The 12,942-nt window shown below is 32.3% G+C and overlaps 1 long non-coding RNA gene across 1 annotated transcript; it reads right to left on the bottom strand.

The window, feature by feature from the left end:
- Positions 1–9,427, bottom strand: LOC121230645 (uncharacterized). The gene is made up of 3 exons (XR_005928683.1): positions 9,406–9,427; positions 8,319–8,373; positions 1–125 (listed from the first exon to the last, which is right to left on the bottom strand). It is a non-coding gene; the product is annotated as an uncharacterized lncRNA (long non-coding RNA).
- Between the last annotated feature and the right edge of the window lie 3,515 nt (positions 9,428–12,942).

Below are 12,942 nucleotides of genomic sequence, written 5' to 3'. Positions count from 1 at the left end.
CTCCTCAAGTGTCTCCGGCACATTCGAAGATCCAACCACTGTCTGCTATTCACTATTTGCTTCTTCTGAATTTGGAGTATTCTAGACAATACTTAAATCTCGTAATCTTCTTCTACGCATTTTTCCTGCAATACACATAAAATAGTTGAAATTTTAGTAACTAATTACAATAATAATAGTACAAATAAAATAGTTGAAATGTTTTACAAGAATAAGATTTAAAGTATAATATTACATATAATTAAAAAAATCGTAAAATCTTACTACATCGTTATTCGTAAATATCTTCGTCCACATCATGTCAAACCCATTGATGTTGTGTACTAGTACTAGGGATATTTTCATATAAGTTTTGTTCTGGAAAAGGCAATGTTTCTGATCTGTCGATGATGTCATCTCTATTTCCATTGCCCATGTCAAACAAGTCTCTAGGGGTGTTCCAGAGTACAACATACCAACCTTTATCAGTTGGATCTTTCAAATAAAAAACTTGTTTCACTTGAGAAGAAAATACATTTGGCTTGTCCATCAATTGATGTCCAGTGTGAATCAAGCGAGAGAAATTAACCATTGTAAAACCAAATTGATCTTTTTTAATTCCGCGAACAGTATTAACATCAGCTCAATCACACCGAAATAAGACAACTTTCCATTTGCCATAGTAATCCAACTCAATAATGTCAGTAAGAAGTCTGTAATACTCCACATTACCCTCAACCTGATTACTGTCCCTAGCACTAACATAACTTGTAATTGAAGAATTAACAACAATTCCACAATTTTGAGTTCTCCTCATTCTCTTGCGATATTTTGTATGAAATCTGTATCCATGATGAGGAAGACACTATATCTTTTTATTACTCTGTTTAGACCTTGGGAAAGCCATTTAACTTCGTCATTAACGTCCTTCCACTCCAAACCTATTGAATCGAAAGTAAATTGAGTAATTATAAATGTATTATGTAAAAACATTCTTATTTGATTAACTAAATTTCGCGATTATGTGTAACTTATTAACTTCAGTTACATACCGTTTGGCTTAACCCTTCATGAAAAGATTCTGTGAATAACTTATTAATCTCTTGATGTTGTAATCTTCGGGAGCGTGAACGAGATCTCAAGATTTGTTTGTACTCACTATGTTAAAAAGAAGTTTAATTGGATAGAAGACAAACAAATCAAAACGACAAATGTGTAAGGAAGTTTTAGAACTTACTTGCGTAACAGTTCAATTGAATCGTGGTGAAAAAGTACATATCGATGTGCTTGTATCCAAGATATATCATCTAATTTTGCAATTTCAACTTTCCCGATTGGTTCTCCATAACTTTGGAATAAATAAGTTTTGATCATTGAGCCCAACATTTCTACTTGGTCTATTCAATCATGTTTCAACATCTTCTAAATATCTAGAACAGAAAGTCATGCACTCCTCTGCCAAGTAGCCTTCAGAAATTGATCCTTCTGGATAATGCTTATTACGACAATAAGACTTCAATTTGCTTAGGAACCTAAACACAATATACAATATTTATCAAAAGTTGTAACTAAATGTATAGAGGTGAATGAATGAATACTTGACAAATTAATTAGCACCTTTCTATAGGATACATCCAGCGATAGAAAACTGGTCCACCAAGTATTGCTTCATGAGGGAGATGGATTACCAAGTGCACCATAATAGTGAAGAAGGATGTAACAGCCTAATTTTCAATGGTGTCAGGAATAGAGATTTGAGATCACTAAATTCGACGAGTGAGTTGAAAATTTAATAAATTAATACCTATGAGTTAAATGTGAATATAGAAGTATTTTTGAATTAGTGAATTTGGTGATTTAAAAGATTAATTAGATTGGGTCGAGAATGAGGTATCGAGACCTCGACTTCATAAACCGAGCCATAAAAATTTTTAAAAATATTTATGGAGTGTTAGTGATGTAGTATTAAAATTTCGTCAGAAAATTTTAACGTTTGGGTGATTAATTAAATAAAAAGAACTAAATTGAAAAAGGTATAAAAGTTGCTAAAAGGATTAAATAGCTCAATTGTCAAATGAGGAAGGACCTAAAGTGTAAATAAGCCCAAAAGAGATATTTTGGGTGGCAATAGCTGAGAAAAATCAGGAAAAGGGTGAAAGAAAGGAAAATTTGGAAAATTGCCAAAATCAGCTAAATAAAAATGGGACCAAATTGGAATATCTAGAATTCTCTTCATTTTTTCTTCATTCTCATAAGCCAAAACACCATAGGAGGGGTTCTTTAAGCTGGTATTCCATAATTTTTGCACCAAGTGAGTTAATCCTTGCCTTTTTCTTATAATTTTTGTGTTTTTAAGACTTTTACAACTAGATCCTACTATTAAATTCATTAATTTTTGATTTCATGGATGAAATTGAAAGTTATCATGATTGAGTGCTGTAATTTTATGATGAAATAACATGAAATTGAAGCTTTAATTTGTTTATGATATGATTTTATTAGGTAATTTCAATAGAAATTGATTTTTAGGACCTAATTGTGAAAATGTTTGGAATTAAAGTCTAGTGCTGAAATTCTGATTCCCAAAGGTTATAAAGTAGTTTAAAGTGATAGAATAAAGTTTTAATTGAGAAAAATCAGCTCAATTGAGAGGTTAATTGAGTAGGGACGAAATTATTATTTATTAAAAGCTTAGGGGAAAAATGGTAATAAACATCTTGCACTAAAATAGTTTTGGATAGCAGTAGTAGGCTAACTTTGAAAAATCACCATAAATTGTAGAAATCGAATTAGAAGATGAAAAAAATATGGAATTAAATCTTATTGAGTATAGTTTCTCATAGAAGAAACTATGTAAGCAATGGAGTTTTAAATCATGAGATATAATAAATTTTGTAAGACAAGATCAGAATGAATTTGGGTTCCCCTATTCTAGCTTTGAAAAATCATAGAAATAAAAATAATTAGGGTCTTAAATTTATATTTTTAGAATTATTAATGAGTCTATTTTCAAGAGAAACAAACGGGAACATCATTCGAATCTTGTACGAGGAGATAATTAATTTTTAGTGAAGAAGGGTCGGAACCGTCAAACAGCAGAACAGGGGTGACTTTAAAGAATAAACTATACTTATTGGTTAAAAAAAATTTGAAAATTTTATATAATAAGATATGTGAGTCTAGTTTCATGGAAAATTAGCGGATCTTAATTTGGAGTTCTGTAGCTCAAGATAAAAATAATTTAGTGACTATGGCACAGATGGATAGCCTGAATATTCACATAAGTAAACAGTGAAAATTATGGATAATGTTACTTACAAGTGTGTTATTTATACTAAGGATGTGGATGGAGAGGAGGAAGAGGAAAATATACATATATATATATGAATGACTTGTGTATAAATTGATCACATGCCCAGTTATAATCGATAAATGTTGAATGAAAAATGATATAATGTTTTATTTGGAATATTTATTATGAGATTATGGTTATCATTTTAATATAAAAATTGAACTTGTGAGTTTTTATGCCTAAATTTTAGTGATCATTTGTTAATTTTATGAATTTCATGATGTTATTTCATATGTATTGATGATAAAATCATGAATAATGTAAAAGTATGAAAATTGAATAAATGATCAAATTGAGCACTTTAGTTCAATGACAAGATGAATTGACGGAAAAGACCATAGTTGGACCATGACAACAAGTGATAAGTGATAGTTTCAGCTACATTTATCTGATCAAGGACAAGTGAAAGTGATAAGTGATAGCTTCGGTTACACTTATTTGATCAAGGACAAATGACAAGTGAAAAGTGGTAGCTTTGGCTACCTGATCAGTGAAAAGTGGTAGCTTCGGCTACCTGATCAGTGAAAAGTGGTAGCTTTGACTACCTGATCAGTGAAAAATGGTAGCTTCAGCTGACTGATCAGTGAATAGTGGTAGCTTCGGCCACAAGTGATAAGTTATTTCTGTGTAAGATCATATCTAGGATATGGCATCAGAGTGATATGTGCATTTGTGTAAGACCATATCTGGGATATGGCATCGGTGTGATATGTGTATAAGATGTAAGACCATAGCGGGGCTATGGCATTTTAGTAAAAAGTGATGAATTGACGGATAAGTCCATGGTTTCACCATGGCATAATGAAAGAGAAGAGGTAAGAGCATAGCTAAGCTATGGCATTCTAGTGAAAAGACCATAGCTATGCTATGGCATCAGTGATTATCAGTGAAATTCAGTGCATATCGATTTAGACCAATTCCGTAAGACATTCACTAATTTGACAAAGTTTGGTAAGTGTTACATGGAATTATGTGATATAAGGAAGTACAAGTTGATAAGACATGAGTATAGAACTTAGTTGATGAATGAATTCATTTGTGATTATATAATTGTTCAGATTGAATGTATTGTCCATATGTATTAATAATTCAAATGTTTTAATGAATAAAGTTCCGATATGGAATAAATTGAACATGAGACAAATAATTATGAAATTGAACTCGAAATTCATGAAAATGACGGTTATTGATATATGGAGACATGAGACATTGGTATATGAATATGATAAATGTTTGATAAATGTGTTCATTAATAATTATGGAATTATGTACCTTATGTGTTCCATTTGCATAAAGATGATATTTCAAATACTTTGATGAGTAAAGCTTAAATATGAAATAGTATGAAATCGAGACAAGTTGTTATGAAAATATATTTAAATTATCTATAAGTGTTTCGTACTCCTTGGTAATGCCTCGTACTCTATTCGGCGACTGATACAGGTAGGGGTGTTACAAAGGAAGGTGGAAAGATCCTCTCCAAATTGCATAAAGTCAAAGCGGCTCGATCCTGTAATTTCTCAAGTTCTTCAACATCTAAAACTTTACCACAAATAACTTTCATTGTATTGGATAGTTCAATTATATAAGACATCACTTTTTTTGACATACAGCACCGTAAAGCAACTGGGAGTAAATCTTGCATCAAGATGTGGTAATCATGAGATTTTAATGAATATAGTCTTCGATCTTTAAGACTCACACATTGAGATGTATTTGATGCATACGCATCTGGGACCTTTATATCCTTCAACACCATGCAGAACACTTCTTTCTCTTTCTTTGACATTGCAAAAATAAAAGGCGGCAACCGATATTTCCCATTCGGAAGTACTTGAAGATGAAGATCACGCCGAATTCTCATGTCAACTAAATCAAGTCAACTCTAAAGATTGTCTTTTGATTTTCCATCGACATTCAAAATTGTCCCAATTATGTTCTCGCAGACATTCTTCTCAATATGCATGACATCAAGATTGTGGCGTAAAATATTGTGCTTCCAATAAGGCAACTCAAAAAAATACCCTTTTTTTTCCACAAGTCGGTCTCATTAGGATCATCCTCATCATCAGATTCATCATCAGAATCATCTCTCGATCTTCTCTTTGTTTGCGTGTTAGGTGGTTGATTCATCTTCCCATAACAAAAATTGATATCTTTTAACATAAACAAGATTTTAGATCCAACGGTCTGCTCAGGAGCTCCTCTGTACTCTTTAGTACCGTCAAATAGAGTCCTCTGAAATCTAAATTTATGATTTCCATCTAACCACCGACGATGGCCCATGTAAGAGACTTCTTCCCATTATACAACCATTTCGAACAAGTTTGTATAGTACAACAAGGACAGGCATAACGTTCTTTAGTATTCCAACTCGATAAATTAGCATAAGTCGGGAAATCATTAATTGTCCACAACAAAGCTATATGTAAATTAAAGTTCTCCTTTCTCAATACATCATATGTCTCAACACCCGACCATAACTGTTTTAACTCTTCAATAAGTGGCTGCAAATAGATGTCAATATCATTTCTGAGACCTTTCTCTCCAGGGATAATCATAGATAATATAAAAGAAGATTGCTTCATGCAAATCCATGGAGGCAAATTATAAGGAACAAGCATACAGGCCAAGTACTGTACGGAGTACTCATGATTTTAAAAGGATTAAAGCCGTTAGCTGCTAGCCCAAGCCTCACATTTTGAGGATCGCTTGCAAAGCTTGGAAATTTACTGTCAAATGATTTCCAAGCTAAAGAATCAGCAGGATGCCTTAATAATCCATCATCGGTCCGTTGATCATTATGCCACCTCATAGAATCGGTTGTCTTTGACGACATGAAAAGCCTTTGAATTCTTGGTATTAGGGGAAAATATTGCCAAACCTTGACTGGCTTCTTTCTTAACTGTGCCCCAGTACAACATGCAGTCATTTGGGCAACTATGAATTTTATCGTACCCAAAACCCAAATCTTTTATTAGTCTCTTCATATCTTGACAAGACTGGGGGGTTTTTGAAAACGAAAACATCTCTCTCAGAAACTCTAGTAGCATTGTAAAAGAGTTTCCGTTCCACGCTCCCAAACATTTTAAGTGAAATAGACGAATATAGAAGAACAATTTCGAATTTTTTGATCCCTCGTAAAGTTCTTCGTTCATTTTATTAAATAAATTGTAGAACTTCGCCGCTTCTTCATTTGGCTCATCATCAAGTGCACTTTTTCCCATTTCGCAAAAAATATTTCCACCTATATTACAATCATCGGATGCAATAAAGTCAGGTGGAAACAATTGCTCACCATGACTATGCATATTAAATGCATCCTGCAATATACCTTCCATGTCATCTTGTCTAACATACTGGTGGTAATCAGTATCAGGATAAGTCAGATTAATCGTTGAAGAAGTTCCACTAGATGTATACTCTCCATGGAAAATTAATTTTTTATACCCCCGAATAAAGCCATCAACAATTAGATGTTCGTAGACAACTTCACGAAAATGTTAATTGATGTTGCCACACTTCTTACACGGGCAAAGAATCATATTCTCTTGGCTTGCTTTTTGAAATGCAAAATTTAGAAAAGTTTGTACTCCATTTCGATAGGCGTTGCTTACCCTTGACAATTTCATCCAACTCCTATCCATTTCGTAGTTCTTGAAGTCTAAACTTGAAAATAAATTACACGAGTAAGTTGTTTATTTATAAGTATAATTAAGTTATATAAGTTATGATATTATGTAAGTTATAAAAGTTATGTAAGTTCTGTAAGTTATGTGAGTTATGTGAGTTATGTAAGTTATGTAAGTTATATAAGTTATGTAAGTTATGTGGGTTATGTAAGTTATGTAAGTTATGTAAGTTATATAAGTTATATAAGTTATGTGAGTTATGTGAGTTATGTAAGTTCAAGTATATATTTTACGTACTAGTGATGTATTCAAGTATATATATTTTTAAAATCTTATAAATTTTGCACATTAATAATTTATACAGTATAAATTCTTACATATTAAAATGATATAATATTTTAATTATTTTTAGCATTCTATTTTCTTAGATTTAATATGTTCTTATATATTAAACTTGACAATAAATTTATTACTTCAGCATTCCATTTTTTATACCTGGAAAAAAAATTTGACAATGTGGAAAATCACATGAAAAAAAATTATTTTAATTAAATAATATTTATAAAAATTATATTAATTTAATAATATTTAAATAAATTAATTCAAATTATATTAATTAAAATAAGATTGAACCTTGTTTTAATATAGACATGTCTTTTGTTTTTATTTGACAAATCACGTGTAGTTAAAATATAGATGTACAATAGTTTACACTTAATTTAATTTAAGTTTTGCAAGGCATCTTTTCTTAAGTACATGTTAAACCATTGTGTGAACATCCGTATTTAGCTTAAAAGCTATGATTTATTTTGAATAAAAAGTTTAACTTAAATGATAAAAAGGACGATAATATTTGTGATAAAACGTATGAGAATGTTTCAATAATAATTTAAATTTAATTATAAAAATATATAAAATATTTTATTAAATATTTGTATAGGAGATGGGATATATTATACTAATAATTTAATTTATTAAAAATCGTGATAGAAATATAGAAATATTAAATCACAAATTACAAAAATAGGGTAGAAAAAATTCACGTGGCAAGCATACATGTAAAGAGGTATAATATTATTAAAAGGTTGCAAATTGAGCAGAAATGATCCCTTTTACAATATTAATGCAAGTAAGAATATACGCATTGGAACCAGTAGCAAAGATTCCCAAGCAAAGCGAGGCAAATGAAATGGAAGTTGGTGTACATGTGCAAACATGTGTGTGATATCTAGAAACTGTCAATTTTAACCTCAATGCCGAGAAAGGTATATACCTAATTATAAATTGTACTTAGCTTGGCAGATTTCAATGGAGAGACATCAAATAAAGATTTAGCCTATACTAAACATACATACCTCTTAGAAATTGTAAATTGGATGGTAGCGTCGATTCCAGCAAATTAAATTACACCTGCAAACAATGAATAGCCATGAAATTAAAAAATAATCTAAGGATAAAGAAGAATTAAATAAGTTAAAAACATGATCCATTAATGTATTTTCTTCTTTCTTCCCCTCATCAGGACATAACTGGTACACATTATTAATTATAGTTCGAAAATACTAAGTCCATGCCATGATAACATAGGGGTGATACCAAAATGCAACTAAAACAATTATCGAGTCCAATTAAATTTAATGCACTCAAGGTCAAATTTAGAACTGTTACCAGTGGTGATACATCGCTAATAACATTAAGAGCAATGCATAAACAAACATCCACAATAGGTGCACAATAAGCACTAAAGCATTAAACTCCTATGGCACTAGGAGAACATCAAGATTAGACAAGCACAAAACCAACAAACAACATACTTAGAAATAAAAATAGAAAAGATTAAATTCCAAGGAATTGCATCATATTTTAACCTACTAACAAATATAGGTTCCCTTCCTTGCACACAAATTTTCATCATACTTTTACATCATCCAAGACTTTGAAAAACTTAGAAGGTCAGAATAAGTTCATATCACAGATTATACCATCAGAGGGTAAAAACTGGAAAGTGTGAACTCTTTTATATCAGCAGCAAATACTAAACTCAGCTGGTTACAATTTGAGATTAAGGTTTTTTGAACATGCTTGCCATAATTACAAATGATACTGCTTCAAAATCAAACAGAAAATTACATAGAAATTTTCATGCTTTATGCTAATGCAAGCTTCAAAGACCATAAAAGTAAAAATATATCAATATATCATAGAGATTCATTTCACAATAAAGTTGATGGGAATGTACAAGCCAGAAACCAAATTCCCAAGATTAGTAAAAATTTGTATTCAATTTCTCTGTATTCTACTATGTCCATCTCGATACAACAACAAATCATATATATATTAAGTCATCTAAGTAGCATAACAAAAAAGAGAGCATATACGAAAGATGAACAAAAAAGCAACTCTTTATGATACACAAGAAGAAAAAAGAGAAAAAAAACGTACCCTTTATCTTTCCCTTCTTCCCCTTTCTCTTCTATTCAGTATCCAAAGGTAAATATGATGATGAAGTAGCAGGTGAAGCTGCTACAGAAGATTGTGATTCCTCCACTAGTAATTTCTCTAACCTGGGTTTCAATTCCCTGTTACAAAAATCGGAAAGGATCGAACCAATAAAATGAGAATCGCGAAGAAGATGGGTGAAATAGCTGAGTGAGGGTTTCGACTTACCGATTGGTTGTAGCAGAGGAGTGCGACGGTGACACAGCAGATGGTCGAGTTGACGGCGATGCAACAGATGGTCGGGTTCGGCGATGGAGAGATGGGTTGGGTTTCGATTTGCTGAAAATTTAGGGTTAGGGAGAAAATTTTAGGGGGAAATTTTAAGGGGAAAACACTTAAGGTTTTTCGGGTATATCTTTGGGGATAAAAGGTTGGAAAAAAAACGACGCTGTTTAGGTAGAAAACTGAATACCTTTTACGGCGTTTTCAACCAAGTACCACTAACTACAAAGTATAAAACGTCACCGTTTTACTCACATATTACACATATTTGCGGCATTTTTGACCAAAATGCCGGTAATGCATAGCCTATTGCAACGTTTTAGAACAAACGCCACTAACAACAAAGATAAAACAACATTGTTTTTAGGACTTGTAATACACTTTGTGGCGTTTCATGGAAGCGCCACTAAATAAAAAGTATAAAACGTCGCCGTTTTGCTAACTACTTATCACATTTTGCGGCGTTTTTAGTAAACACCACTAATACCAATGGTAAAACGTGGCCATTTTACTCACACATTACACATATTTGCAACGTTTTTGACTAAAACTCTGGTAATGCATAGCCTATTACGGCGTTTTGAAACAAACGTCACTAACAGCAAGGATAAAACGACATCATTTTTAGGACTTGTAATGTACATTGGCGGTGTTTTATGGAAGCGCCACTAAATGAAAAGCATAAAACGTCACCGTTTTGCTAACCACTTATCACATTTTGCGACGTTTTTAGTAAACGCCACTGATAACAATGGTAAAACGATGCCGTTTTATGAAAACCTAACACATATTTGTGACGTTTTCTGCTAAAACGCCGGTAATAAATATGATATTGCGGCGCTTTACAAGAAACGCCACTAATGCCTTTAAAAATTAAATTTATTTAATATAAATTGAAAGCAATATAAATTAAAAAACAATCAGCTATATACCCAAAAAACTTTAAAATTATTTTAAATAATAGTATTTTAATTTTTTCCTTTTAAATAAATAATTTTTTGAAATTTAACTAATATTTTAAAGAATTAGATAAAATTTGAAATATTGAAAATTATTTAAAATTTGAAATCTTGAAAATTATTCTAAATTTGAAATCTTTAAAATTTGAAATTATTTAATATATAAATTAAAAAACAACCCCGAACCCTTAACCCTTAAACCCCTAACCTTTGTCCCTTTAATCTTATAACCCCTAAAACATATCCCTTTAAACCTTAAACCCATAACCTCATAACCCCTATCCACTATCACATTAACCCTAAACCCTAAACCCTAAACCTTACATCATAGCCTTTAAACCATAAACTATAATCCCTAAACCCATAATCCTTAAACCGATAATCCATAAACCTTAAAATATTAACTCATAAACCATAAACCCCTAACCTATGTCCCCTTAACCCCTAACCACTAAGGTGTACCTATAGCGGCATTTTTAGAAAAAGCGCCGCTAATGCTTGACCTTTAGCGGCATTTTTGAAAAGCGACGCTAAAGCCACTAAAGGCTCAATACAAAACGACGTCGTTGTGTTAAATTTTTTGCGGCATTTTTTAAAAAGTGCCGCTAATACTCGATCTTTAGCAGCACTTTTCAAAAATCGCCGCTAAAGCCGCTTAAGCTCAGTTAAAACGACGACGTTGAACATAAGTTTCGTGGCATTTTTTTAAAAAGCACCACTAAAGGTGAACCTATAGCAGCATTTTTTAGAAAGCGCCGCTAATGCTCGTTCTTTAGCGGCGTTTGAATGAAAAACGCCGCTAAAAACCTGTTTTGCTGTAGTGCATACTGTCCCTTGAATGAACCCTTGAGGACCAATTTAAACATTAAAATCAAGTTGGGACTAAATCGAAATCTTAGAGAAATTTTCACAAAATTAAAATTTTTTTCTTTAATACAGGGGTCACACGCCCGTGTGAGTAGGCCGTGTGGCTCACACGGCCAAGTGACATGCCCATGTCTTAGGCCATGTGAGCATTCGATGTGAGGCACACGTCATGTCCCAGCCCGTGTCTTTACTCGTGTAACCCTCTGACTTGTACCATACGGCCTGCCACACGCCTGTATGCTAGGTCGTGTGGTCAATTTAAATTTTCACAAATTAGGTGAAGGTTTTATACGACCAAGACACACACCCATGTTCTAGGCTGTGTATCACACACGACTGAGACACATGCCCATGTCTCTACCCGTGTGCCCAACTCTGAGTATTCTGTTTCTAAATTTTAAGATGCAAGGGACACACGGCCAAATCACATGCCTATGTGCCAGGCCGTGTGTCACACACGGTCAAGACACATACCCGTGTTTCTACCCATGTGGACAAAATAAGGTAATTTCTTAGCCTTATTTCTCACCCAAATTTAACCTTCAACCTACAATAACATTTGCATACATTTGCCAACCAATTCAAGTCATATAAATCAAGCAAACATCATTAAAATGTATGAAATAGTATCACATATTCATATGATCAAACTTAACTTCTTGTATTGATTTATATTTTACCCTAATTTAATTTAACCAAACCACATACATATAAGCTAAACATGATATATATATAACCTTATAATAACATACCAAAACAATCCATTTTTAGCCATTCCAATGGCTAAGTTACAAACAACTATTTACAAGCCAACATAGGCCAAGTTAACCTATACATGCCATTATATCAAAATAAGATTACTTTTTATACCAAAACAAGCTGGAGGATAGTGTGATGATACTCCAACCGATCTCCAACCTTTACAAGCTTCTGAGCACTATAAAACAGAGAAAAGAAAACCTAGTAAGCATTTAATGCTTAGTAAGTTCGTATAACAGGAATTTAGCTTACCATATATTTACATTTAAGATAAGCATACAATAATGCATCCAAGCAATTTGGTTTATAGCCTAAAACACAACTTCACCAATCGTGTTAGTCAAGTAATTCACATAATACCAAGAACATGGATTAGCTCATCATTTAATTTCTTTTATATACATATGCTTTCCATAACATTTTTCCATATTACATGTACACTTTAATGACAAATCATTTCAAATTCAGTTTAGCCATGTCAAAACTTTACCCGTTGAATTTATTTGAAATATCGAAGGATACACTCATATAGTACACTTTAACGTACACTACTATAATTCGTTAATTCATTTCTAGGGGTACCCAATTAGGGAACATAATTGGAAAACACACTCTCAAGCTTTGTAATGGGAAGCTCACACAGAGTCATTTCAGGAAGCTCATAAAAAGCCTA

Source organism: Gossypium hirsutum, chromosome A06 (assembly GCF_007990345.1).
Source record: "Gossypium hirsutum isolate 1008001.06 chromosome A06, Gossypium_hirsutum_v2.1, whole genome shotgun sequence".
Lineage (NCBI taxonomy): Eukaryota > Viridiplantae > Streptophyta > Magnoliopsida > Malvales > Malvaceae > Gossypium > Gossypium hirsutum.
Note: the sequence above shows the minus strand (reverse complement) of the source record. Positions and strands in the feature narration are given on the sequence as shown.